The 13,023-nt window shown below is 42.9% G+C and overlaps 1 long non-coding RNA gene and 1 pseudogene across 2 annotated transcripts in view; one reads left to right on the top strand and one right to left on the bottom strand.

The window, feature by feature from the left end:
- Positions 1–10,906, top strand: part of LOC309361127 (adhesion G protein-coupled receptor D2-like) — a 143,520-nt pseudogene extending 132,614 nt beyond the window's left edge. The window contains exon 14 of the transcript in view: positions 10,847–10,906. The product of the transcript in view is annotated as an adhesion G protein-coupled receptor D2-like (transcript). The remainder of the gene's footprint in view (positions 1–10,846) is intronic.
- The window catches only part of LOC309361320, a 367,676-nt gene that overhangs the window by 334,785 nt on the left and 19,868 nt on the right, over positions 1–13,023 (bottom strand). The gene's annotated exons all lie outside the window — the stretch shown is intronic.

Raw genomic sequence — 13,023 nt, 5'->3', positions numbered from 1 at the left:
GAAGGAGGAGCCGCCCACCAGTCAATTGCCTAGCATCATAGTGAGAGCCAGTGTGGTATAATGGAGAGAGTGTTGGATTAGGACCTGGGAGACCAGGGTTCAAACCCCCGCTCTGCAATAAAGCTCACTGGGTATGTATTGTTCAGTTTCTGTTAATTGATTCTCATGGGAAACTTGCAGATTCTGGCTTCAAACAATTAACTCAAGGCAGTGTCAATTTACTCTTGGCAGAAAGCCCAGGTCAGCTTGACCTAGAAACTGCTTACTCTGATTGGTTAACAACCAGCATTCAACTCTTAACTAGGGATTGCTAGCTCAGTTTGATGTGAGGTGTGTTAGGAGTAGAAGTGCTGTGTATGGTTTTGAGAGAGAGAAAAGAGAGGATTTATTTTGCTTTTATTTGTATGCAGAAACTCTGCTGGTTTTATTTTCTCCTTTTTAATAAATCCTGTAAATAGTTATTCTGAGTCTAGCTGACTAGTCATTACTGCCGCAACTAGCTTCTTCACTGTGCAGGAAAACTCTGCTACGTTTGGGCTAAAGCCAATAGGGCTATGCCTGACACTTCAAAGTTCCAAGAGGTTATGGGCATTGTGCTGCCAGCCTGAGTTGCGGTGGTGTCAGCATCAACGGTGTTGGTTCCAGTAGTTCCAGAAGTTGTTGTTCCTGGCTGGTTCCTGACCGTGGTGAGCTGGTGACGCAGCGGACAGAAGGACAACAGCTGCAGCGTGTGAGTGCTGGGTGCTGTGGTTCCTGTTCTCTCTCTCGGTGGTCGTGAGTAGCTGGTTCCGGGTTCCAGGGACATCGCTCTCAAGATGGCCTCACAACCAGTTCAGATGGCTTTTGAGCGTCTGAATGACTCCAATTACTTGCTGTGGTCGGAACGCATGCAGGCAGTGCTGCAGAGGGATCGTCTCTGGCAAGTGGTGAGTAAGTTTCCTGCGAAGCCTGATGATGAAGACCTCGATAAAGACCAAAGAGCAAGGGCCACAATTGTCTTGGGGCTGGAAGATTCCCAGTTGCCGTATGTGAGGGGAATCAAGACAGCTAGAGGTGTGTGGCAAGCACTTAAAGAACTCCATGTGCGTGAGACAGCGGTCTCTAAGCTGTTCATTCGCAAGGCATTGTACAAGGCAATGTTACAGCCTGGGGTTACAATGCAGGAACACCTACACAGTTTACAGTTAAAGTTTGCAGCGCTACAGGAAAGAGACTGTGCGTTAGACCAGCAGGAGAAGGTGGCTATTATTTTGAGCTCTCTCCCGGAAAGCTGGGATAATTTAGTTTTGTCTCTAGAAGGCATCCAAGAGCGTGATTTATCAGTCAGTTATGTTACTGGCCGTTTGATTGAAGAATGGCAGAAGAGGCAAGAAAGGTCGTTTGCTGCAGAGGCTTCTACAGGCGGGCAGTTTGGAAGGAGTTCTCATGCCGTGCCAGAGGTGAAGCAAAAGCAGCGTACCGGTGAGGAGTCAGCGTTTGCTGTTAGGCGTTGTTTCCGATGTGGGTCCTCAGCGCATCTAAAACGACAATGTCCGGAGTTGGTCAAGTCTCAGTTGCCGGTGCAGGAGCAGAGACGAGATCAGCAGCAGCAGTGGAAAAAGAAATTCTTCAAACGAAAACAGTCGACTCAGCTGGTGACCCCCGAGGTCAAGATTGCTGATGAGAAACAAGCGGTATGGGTGGTCGATTCGGGAGCATCTCGCCACATCGTAAACTCAGATGACTTGTTTGTTTCCAAGAACTCAGCACAGCGCAGCCAGGTGGCTCTAGCAGATGGAAGTACTTCCGAAGTGATTTCAGGGGGTGCAGTTTTTGTTCCTTGTCTTCGTGAATGTCTGCAAAATGTACTGTGTGTGCCTTCATTAAGGAGCAATCTGATGTCTGTAGATTGTTTGCTAAAAGCTGGGTTTAAAGTGTATTTTGAAGGAGACAGTTGCATCATTAAGAAGGCTGGTGAGATTTTAGGCACTGCTAAGTCAGAGGGAGGCTTGTTTTGGCTTAAAGCAGGATCTCAAGCTGCAGCAGTAGTCAGTAAATCTCAGCCTGCAGTGAACAACAAAGCTATACATGACAACTGTGTGCACTTATTGCATAGGAAAATGGGGCATGCTTGCTGGAAAAGTGTACTAAAAATGTCTGAATTGGCTGATGGGGTTAATTTAAAGAGTTGTAACAAGTACCTTGATTGTAATGTGTGTAAAAAGGTTAAAACCCACAGAGTCTCTTACCCCAGAAGTGACAGAGTTAGTGAGTCACCGCTACAGCTGGTTCACATGGACGTAATTGGTCCATTTGCTGTAAGCAGGGGTGGATCGCGTTTTTCACTAACAATTGTGGATGACGCCACACGTTATTCTTGGGTTTTTCCCATGAAGAACAAGGGTGACGTGTTCACTAAGTTTAAAGGCTGGGTGGCATCTGTGGAAAGATTTCTGTCCACTAAACTTAAAAGGATTCAGACGGACAGAGGTGGCGAATTTATGTCAAATGCCTTTAGAGATTGGTTACAGAAGCGTGGCATTGGGCATAGAAAAACAAACGCTTTTTCCCCAGAGGAGAATGGCGTTGCAGAGCGAAAAAACAGATCTTTACAGGATATGATGTTTGCCATGCTTGATGATGCTGATTTGCCCATGTCTTATTGGGGGGAGAGCATGCTCACTGCGTGTTATCTCCAAAACAGGCTCTTTCATCAAACAATAGGTACAACCCCGTACTTTAAATTGTTTCAGAAAAAACCCAAAATTGACCATTTGCATGTGTTTGGATCAAAAGCCTGGGTATTAATTCCAAAACAAATGAGAAAGAAGGGAGATCCTAACACCAAACAGTTAGTGTTTGTGGGTTACCAGGAGCTGGGAAAAGGTTTCCGCTTTGCTGAAGGGACAAATGGCATTGTGATCTCCAGGAATGCCAGTTTTTGTGAACATAGTGGCTGGGAGAGACTACATGCCAATACTGAGGTTTGGTTTGAACCTTCCCAGGAGCTTCATGACTCTGAAGGTAGACACAGGGAATCAGAGTCTGAGGGGGAGGAAAGTTCAGATAAGAGCTCTCAAGAAAGTGGAGTTAGCCAGAGACCAGTTGCTAAGCAACAAAAGAGAGGTCGTAGTTCTGAAGAGGAAAGTGGGTCAGAAGAAAAATTTTCTCCCAGAAGATCTAAAAGACAAAACAAAGGAGTGCCTCCGGTGCGTTTTTCTCCAGATACTGCAAATGTGTTTAGTGTAATTGCAGAGCCCAAGAGTTTTCAGGAGGTGTTAAAGTTACCAAAAGAGGAGGCAGACCTCTGGAAACAGGCAATGGAGGAAGAGATGTCCTCTCTGAATGAGCACAAGGTTTTTACACCAGTAGCAGCGCCTGAGGGGGCAAAGATTGTAGGCTGCAGGTGGGTGTACAAACTTAAACCTCTGGTGACAGGAGAGTACAAATACAAAGCTCGTTTAGTGGCACAAGGATACTCTCAGAGGCCTGGAAAAGATTATGACGAGATTTTTTCCCCTACTGCTAAGGCGGACAGTGTAAGGCTGATTCTAACGCTTGGAGCAAAGAGAAAACTCCTGTTAAACCATTTTGATATCCAGACTGCATATTTACATGCATCAATATCAGAAGACCTGTATCTAGCCGAACCGCCTGGTTATGAGACAGGTTCCAATAGAGTGTTGAAATTAAACAAAGCTCTATATGGTCTCAAACAGGCTGCAAGATCTTGGAACAAATGTTTCCATGAGGCCTTAGTGTCATTTGGTTTCAAGCAGAGTACAGCTGACAATTGTGTTTATGTACGTGGTACAGGCAGTGATCAAGAGTTTTGTCTGATTTATGTAGATGATGTATTGTATGCTTGCAAAACAGATAAACAAACTAAAAGGTTTGCCAAGCAATTGTCCAGTAAGTTCAAAGTGAAAGACTTAGGCCCGGTTAGGACATATCTAGGGTTGGAAGTGTGCTGGGCCCAAGATGGCAGCTGCCTAATTAGTCAGCAGAACAAAATTAAACAACTACTGACTACATACAGAATGCAGGATTGCAAAGGGGCAGTGGTGCCTATGGATCCAGGTTTCATAAAAACACTTCATACAGATGAGAGTCCTGAATTTGAACATCCTGATGTATATCACTCTGTAATTGGAAGTTTATTGTATCTAGCACAGTGGTCCAGACCTGATATTAGTTATGCAGTAGGCATATTAAGTAGATTGGTCTCAAAACCCACACTAAATGCCTGGAAAGGGGTAAAACAAGTTCTGAGGTATCTCAAACAGACAATTGGCTATATGTTACAATTAAATTCTTCAGAGGATGAAACGTTGAGTTGCTACTGTGATAGTGATTGGGGAAATTTGCCGGATAGAAAATCCGTCACAGGACTAGTCATAATGGTCGGTGGAGCTTTAATCAGCTGGCGGTCACGCAAGCAAGACGTTGTAAGTGTGTCATCAACGGAATCAGAGTACGCCGCATTTAGTGAATTCTGCAACGAGGTGATTTATTTCAAGCATTTGTTAGCAGATTTAAATGTAAATTGTGGAGAACCAGTACAAGTTTACATTGATAATCAAGCTTGTATAACTTTAAGTAAAACAGAGGGTTTCAAATCACGTTCTAAACATATCTCTGTAAAATACCAAAATGTGCGTTGCTGTGTACAAGACAATATAATCACCTGTACTTATGTATCAAGTGAAGAAAATGTAGCAGATGTGTTAACTAAACCATTGGCAAAGGTAAAGAACAAGCGAATGTGCAAGGGTTTAGGTTTGCTGGAAAAATGATATTCTACATAGGTGTATTTGATGTTAATTGTCCAGCAGAATCTGTGAGGGGGTGTTCAGTTTCTGTTAATTGATTCTCATGGGAAACTTGCAGATTCTGGCTTCAAACAATTAACTCAAGGCAGTGTCAATTTACTCTTGGCAGAAAGCCCAGGTCAGCTTGACCTAGAAACTGCTTACTCTGATTGGTTAACAACCAGCATTCAACTCTTAACTAGGGATTGCTAGCTCAGTTTGATGTGAGGTGTGTTAGGAGTAGAAGTGCTGTGTATGGTTTTGAGAGAGAGAAAAGAGAGGATTTATTTTGCTTTTATTTGTATGCAGAAACTCTGCTGGTTTTATTTTCTCCTTTTTAATAAATCCTGTAAATAGTTATTCTGAGTCTAGCTGACTAGTCATTACTGCCGCAACTAGCTTCTTCGCTGTGCAGGAAAACTCTGCTACGTTTGGGCTAAAGCCAATAGGGCTATGCCTGACACTTCAAAGTTCCAAGATGTATGACCTTGGGGCAGTTGCTGCCTCTCAGCCCAATCAGCTGCACAGACTGGTTGTGGGTATTAAATGGGGGAGGAGGAGACCCATGTGCAGCACATTGAGCTCCCTGAAGGAAAAGATGATATATACTGTAAATGTAAAATAAATAAATGAATGGCTGAATGACACTAGGTGTTTCAGGATTGAACCTGGCAGCTTGTAAAAGAAAGTTCAAGGTTCTTCCTCTGGAAAGGAAATATTATGAGTGCAGTCCCAATTCTCCATTTTCAGAGCGGCCCTTTCAGTGTTTACATCTCTTGCATCCTGTGATGTTGGGGGGAGGCGGTCCAAGATGACGACGGCTTAGCAAGCAGGCTTCGGAGCTCCGCAGATAACAAGACTGTAATTAGCATTGACTGCCACCCAGGGAAGTAATTTTTACTTCTCTACTTTTTAACTTACTGAGATTCTAACAGCACCTTCTTGTCTATGCTATGAGAAACATCTTGGGCAAGTTCTGTGAAGCATCCTGGGCAGGCCGCCAGCTGCTAGCTATTAACCGCCAACTCCCTTCTATACTTTGTTCCTGAAACTCCTGGCAGTCTCCACACAGAGAAGCTCTTAAATTGAACAAACTGGGCACTTTCTATTTTTTCTCTCTTTTTTGGTTGGTGAAACCTCTCCTTGTTTACTCCCCACGGTGACGCTATGCCTGCCAGTAAACGCCACAGGGACCCAGAGGATGAAGCTCTCTCACCGGTTCCCAAACAATCTAAAATAGAGGACTTTTTAAACAAATCTGCTTTTATAGTTCCAACAAAAAACCGGTTTTCTCCTCTTGAAGATGATTGTGACTGTGGGGAGAGTATTCAAGGTGAGAGCGTGGAACTGGATCCAGCAATGGAGCAAGTTGATCCTGTGCTGCTCAGAGAGGACGGAATAACAAGTAGGGAGAGCACCCAATTAACTCTAATTGAAAGAACTGTTGAGCATATCTTCCAGCAAATTAGAGGTATTGCCTCTCAAATAACCCAATTATCCAAAGAGGTCCACAGTTTATCAGTTAATAACAAGCAGGCATCAACAGAACACCATAGTACCAAAGGAAATTGGCGACAACAAGAGCAGACCCCTAAGCTCAACATAGAACGTGCAGAGGCTCTTGAAACAAACTCTTCTTATTTAATCTTCCAACCAAAAAAGATCTCCATGACAATTTGTGGAAGGCCAGATCAAACTACTAGCTGGAAAGGTGCCCAGCGTTCCAAACGACATTTATCAGACTTACTTGGCATTGGACTTACAGAGTTTGACCTCGTTAGGACTGAACTCTTGAATACCACAAATCCAAGCCAAAAAATTATGTTAACTTTTTCCTCTACTAGACTGCCCTCACTGATTCACAAGCTGAAATTCAGATTGTCAAGCAGAGGAGTTTTTCCAACCCGGGTATTTCGCAATTCTATTGTTGCACCCTTGTGTAAGATGAGGACTGGTGCTTCAGAGGGGATCACAAAACCAAAGCCTGGATCCCCAATGGAAGTAATGACATCACAAAAAACTTGACAGGTGGGGAGGAAATAGACATGCCTGAGTTGAATTCACAGGATCATGCCCAACATCAAAATAACCAGGTGAACCAAAAGGAACAGCCGATTCCTCTAGATAATCATCTTCAATAATCTGAACACTCTGTAAATCCTTTGGAAGAGGATTTTCTCAGCTCCTTTAGGAATCTCCCTCAGGAAGAGCAACAAACAGTTATCAAGAGGCTTGATCTTATGAGCCAGAAATATATTTGTGGACTTATAATAAAGCATAACCTTTTGTTATGCAATGGGCACGGTCAAGGGGATCAAGTGGGTTATTTTACTTTTATCTCCCCCAGCGGATTTACTAGCACCATAGATTATATCCTAACATCTAATAATGTGCCAGTTAACCGAGATACCTTCAGGATAATTCCCAGAGCTGAAAGTGACCACTTTCCACTTGAGTTATCTCTGACATCATTTTTTTTCTCATGCCTTTCCTAAATTATTGGATGAAACAGAATATCTGATACTTGGAAATAGAAGGTTAAAATGGAATACACAGGTCCAAGAAAAAATGATTCAGATCCTGGATTCCCATGAATTTGCTTTATTAAAGGGGGAAATGTTGTTAGAAACAGGAAACATAATTGGATTTTATGAGAACATAATCAACCGAATGTGCCCACTGATGACCACAGCTAGTGTGATAAAAAACAAAAACTTTAAGAGACAGACTTGGTTTGATAAGGAATGTCATAATAGCAAAAAATGCCTAGCTAGGGTACTTAGAAAATTGAAGTTAAAACAGGATAAGCACAATCTTGCTCTACAAGCTGAGGTAGCCCAGTTACGAAACAATTACAAATTATTACTTAAAAGCAAGAAACAAATATATTATGAACAACAGTGGAAAGAATTGGGAGATGCAGCACTTCAAAAGGACTCACAGAAATTTTGGCATCTGGTTGCCCAAGGCACAAATGGGCTGGGCTACTCGTTAGAAGCATCTGTCCAAGGAAAGGATTGGGTGACATATTTTACAGGAATATATGGCCCCTGTCCTGACCCACCCTCACAAGTTTACTATACTCAGTTATCAGAACTGCCAGAATGGCCAGACGTCACGCCCAATCAGATTAAGAGGCTAATCGCAAACCAACTAGCTAATAAAGCTCCAGGAGAAGACATGATCCCAGTGGAGAGCTATAAGATAAGACCTGATTTCTGGTCACCCATTTTTGCAAAATTGTTTTCATACATTAACAGCTCAGGTCGCATACCTGAAGGGTGGAAGTTGAGTATAATTGCCCCAATATAAAAAGGGTGATAAGAGAAACCCTGCCAATTATAGACCTATTAGTTTGTTAGATGTAGCCTCCAAACTATATGCCAGGCTCCTTCTTGGGAGACTAGAAGAATGGGCAGATACAAATAAGGTGATATCTGAAGTTCAGGCAGGTTTCCAAAGAGGGAAATCCACATTGGACCAGTGCTTTGTGCTGGACTTTCTGCTATGTAAATACATCCATAATTTGAAGCAAAAATTATATGTTGCTTTTATCGATCTAAAGTCAGCTTTTGATACGGTCCCAAGACACGAATTGTGGCAAAAATTGGAAAAGACAAATATAGACCTCCGTCTATTATTTCTCATCAAAACATTATATACTGACACATCAATACAAGTAAAGGTGGATCTGGCTGGCCATCTCACCACTAGAATTAAGACCATTACTGGAGTCAAACAGGGATGCATTTTGGCACCTTTCCTGTTCAATTTTTATATTAATGACATGGTTAAAGAACTGGAGGGCCTACAGTTTGCCCCTGTCACAATTCTCGACCAAAAACTCTCAGTTTCAATGTATACTGATGACCTAGTACTTGTATCTAGAACCCAGGTGGGCCTGAGACGGCTGCTTGCAAAATTAAGTTCTTATTGCACGAGGAATGCTTTATCTATAAACTATGATAAGACGCAGGTCATTGTATTTGGGAAGCGTTCTAAAAAGCATGTTTGGCACCTGGATGAACACATCATAAACCAAGTAAATACGTTTAAATATCTGGGATTGATTTATTCAGAAACGGCATCTTGGAATACACAGCTATCCAATATTAAATTGCAAGCCTTTAAATCAGCAAAAGCCATTCTGAAATTATCTGCCTGTAAAGGTGGAAATCTGGTCAACCCAGCTCTATCTGTGTATAAAGCAAAAACAATGGCCCAGATTTTATATGGTGCAGAGGTTTGGGGTACCTCAAAGGTCTCCGGTCTGGAACCCCCACAGAATTATTTTTTAAGAGTTCTTTTAGGTTTACCCAAAGACGTGCAATCTGCCATGGTCAGGTTGGGAACTCGCATGTTGAGCATAGAGAGCCAAATAGATAAAAGAATTCTCTGTTACTGGTTTAGAGTTCAACAGATGGACAACACTAGGCTACCAAAAAAATGCCTGATTGAGCTCTCAAATGGATTACCCCTTAAAAACTGGGTACATCATGCTGCCCAACTGATGGGCAAATATGACCTCTCAGTGACTGAGATTAAAGAACTCCCCTTATATTCACAGAAAAATTATTTTTAAACGAACCATAAGGGCAGTGGCAACTAAAAATGATCTAAATTCTATGTGCAAATCTACATGCGCCCCATTGTATTTTAAACTTAGAGAGGTCAATGAACACATATCTTATTTTAATGAATTGTCTTTTGCAAAGCTTCGAAAAGCTTTTACAGAGCTACGACTAAATACAATAAGCTCTGCTTATAGAGATGGGAGACACAGAGGCATACCAAAAAACGAACGTCAAAACAAAAAAAAATCCTTCCAGTAGCACCTTAAAGACCAACTAAGTTAGTTCTTGGTATGAGCTTTCGTGTGCATGCACACTTCTTCAGATATGCACACGAAAGCTCATACCAAGAACTAACTTAGTTGGTCTTTAAGGTGCTACCAAAAAACAAACGTGTTTGCATTACGGGATGTTCTGAAGTAGAGGACCTTATGCATTATATCTTGCACTGTCCATTATATAATGATGCAAGAAAAAGATTTTTTGGTACCTATAATGACAGGGTCCCCTGGCCAGAACCCCCTTGACATTATTTTATATCTCCTTGCAGACACAGATAAGTATGTGACCTGGCGGGTAGCACATTTTGCAACTGCTGCTAGGAAAATTAGAGCAAATTATATAGCCAAGGTAGCCATTAACTGTAAAGGAGATGAATTTATTTGATCCCATCTATCTACCTCAGGCTATGCTCTATCTTTGTCACCACACTCTGAGTATAAATTGCACACTGTATTAATTGATATTGTTTTTAACATTAGTGACCATGTGATGATTATAGCTTATGAATTTTATTGTTTAATGTTTTTATTTGTACATTGGGGTATTTTGATAGCTTTGTTTAGAGTACGTAATGTTTTAATAATATAAATGTTTTAAGTCTTTTTTTACCAATTCATTATATTTTCTTTTATTTGTCAAATAATTCTGTGTACATTGCGGCAGCCTTTGGCTATGTGCAATAAAACTGACTGAGACTGAGACTGTGATGTTGGGGAGATGGCCAGGTGGGTGGGGCCAAATGAGGATGTCTCACAAAGCCTAATTAGGCCCACAGGTAGAGGTTCCATAACAGGAGTATACAGCCATTGTGGTTGGTAGCCGTGGGTAGCCTTATCTTCCTCTGTGAATTTGTCGAATTCGTTTTTAAAGCTCTCCATGTTGGTGGTCATCCCAAGGTGCTGGTGAGCCCTTTTATTATTTATTTATTTATTGCATTTATGTACCCACTTTTTCCTCTATGTCACTCTAACCACTACACGCCCCGGCTCCCCTTCCTCAAAGTGGCCCATCTAGCTTCAGGGTGGCTGCCTTTGTGTAACAGGCCATGTCCCAGCTGGTGCTGATCGTGGTGGTGTGTTTGAATTGGCAGTGATCGAGAGGGCGGGGTTGACCCTGTTGTTTTGAGTGCGTTCCCTTTGGGGCTTGATCCAGAGGTGCTTCTCTGTAGGGCTCAAGGCTTCCACTGTTTCCATCCCACCGCAGGCTTTGCCAGACCAGTTTGTGGAGCCAGTGTGCGCCTTCTGGAACTTCAGCAGTAGGTAGGTAGCTCAGGAAAGGAAACCTCTGTCTTGGCTGCATTACGAAGGGGGCGATGGAGAGCGGAAGATCTTAGTGGGCATGGAAGCTCAGATTGCGGGTGGGAGGGCAGCAGTCTGTAGGGTGGAGGGCCATAGAAGCATAGAGCTGTAGAATTGGAAGGGACCCCACGGGTCATTAGTCCAACCCCCTGAAATCCAGGACTCACAAGTAAGGAATCCCTGACAGATGACCATCCAGCCTCGGCTTTAAAATCTCCAGTGAAGTAGAATGAATGAACGAATCTTTATGTGCGTCAGCCATCGGCCATAGCAATAATACAACAATACGATATACAAAAAATAAAAATAAGAAGTCAACTATATAAAATACATTTTAGGGTTTTGAATCTGTAAGCATCGCCCTTGAGCCAGTGTACCAACTGGACTCATGCACTACAGCCCCGACTGGGCTAGGCGAGCTGGGTAGCACTGCCAGAGACCTCCTTTCCCACAGGAACTGGTCACAGTGCTGTGGACTCACAGCTTGGAGCTGAGAGCACCGGATTCACTGTCTCAATAATGCAGTCGTTGCGCAGCAGCGTTTTGCAGAGTCTTGCGGAGTATAAACCACTCGGAGAGCAGCTCTGTAAAGTATCTTCTTTTATTCTATAACTACAGCTATAATACAAACTATATATAGAGCTAAATATTCTGAGCATACATCAATGCTACTCTGAGTGCCTGCAGCTGCTCTTAGCAGCAATCTTATCTCTAAATACTATCTCTTGCACTCACTCTCCGACAAACTGACTGACTCTCTCTCACACACAGAGAGACTCACTCACTTGACTAATTAAGTAGAGAGCAGTACATTGCTCCTCCTCTCTGTAGAGTCAGCAGAGACCTCAGGAGATTCTTGGGTATGGGAGGGGTGAAATCTCCTCATCCTCCCCCATTTCATCCGACCATTCAAGAATCTTTAACATAACTGCAATTTGCACACACACTCCAAACGTTGTTCTCTGCTTACAACCTTGGTTACATACTTGCAGGTATCTCTCTCCCCCCTTATCTAAGACACTTTATCACATCATTAAACAGTTACTACAACCACTCTGTGTCTATTAGGAAAGAGTTAAAACATAAACTTCATGGATCACTGCCTTGCCGTGGCGAAGGGGCTTTGAAGAACTCAGAGAAGCTATGAACTATGCCGAGCAGGGCACCCAAGATGAACAGGTCATAGTGGAGAGTTTTGACCAAACGTGATCCACCTGGAGGAGGAACCGGCAAGCCACTCCAGTATCCCTGCCAAGAAAACTCCATGGACAAAGACAACAGGCATATAAAAGTTATGACGCTGGAAGATGAGCCCCTCAGGTCGGAAGGCGTCCAACATGCTACTGGGGAAGAGCGGAGGGCAAGTACAAGTAGATCCAGAGCTGATGAAGCGGCTGGGCCAAAGCCGAAAGGACGCTCAGTTGCGGATATGCCTGGAAGCGAAAGGAAAGTCCAATGCTGTAAAGAAAAATATTGCATAGGAACCTGGAATGTAAGAACCATGAACCTTGGTAAGTTGGAGGTGGTCAAAAATGAGATGGCAAGAATAAATATTGACATCCTGGGCATCAGTGAACTAAAATGGACGGGAATGGGTGAATTCAGTTCGGATGACCATCATATCTACTACTGTGGGCAAGAAACCCGTAAAAGAAATGGAGTGGCCCTCATAGTCAACAAAAGAGTGGCGAAGGCTGTACTGGGATGCAATCTCAAAAATGATAGAATGATCTCGATACGAATCCAAGGCAGACCTTTTAACATCACAGTAATCCAAGTTTATGCACCAACTACTGGTGCTGAAGAAACTGAAATTGACCAATTCTATGAAGACTTACAACACCTTATAGAAGTGACACCAAAGAAGGATGTTCTTCTCATCATAGGGGATTGGAATGCTAAAGTAGGGAGTCAAGAGATAAAAGGAACAACTGGCAAGTTTGGCCTTGGAGATCAAAACGAAGCAGGGCAAAGGCTAATAGAGTTCTGTCAAGAGAACAAGCTGGTCATCTCAAACACGCTTTTCCAACAACACAAGAGACGACTCTACACATGGACATCACCAGATGGGCAGCATCGAAA

This window comes from Podarcis melisellensis (assembly GCF_964234715.1).
Source record: "Podarcis melisellensis genome assembly, chromosome: W".
Lineage (NCBI taxonomy): Eukaryota > Metazoa > Chordata > Lepidosauria > Squamata > Lacertidae > Podarcis > Podarcis melisellensis.
Note: the sequence above shows the minus strand (reverse complement) of the source record. Positions and strands in the feature narration are given on the sequence as shown.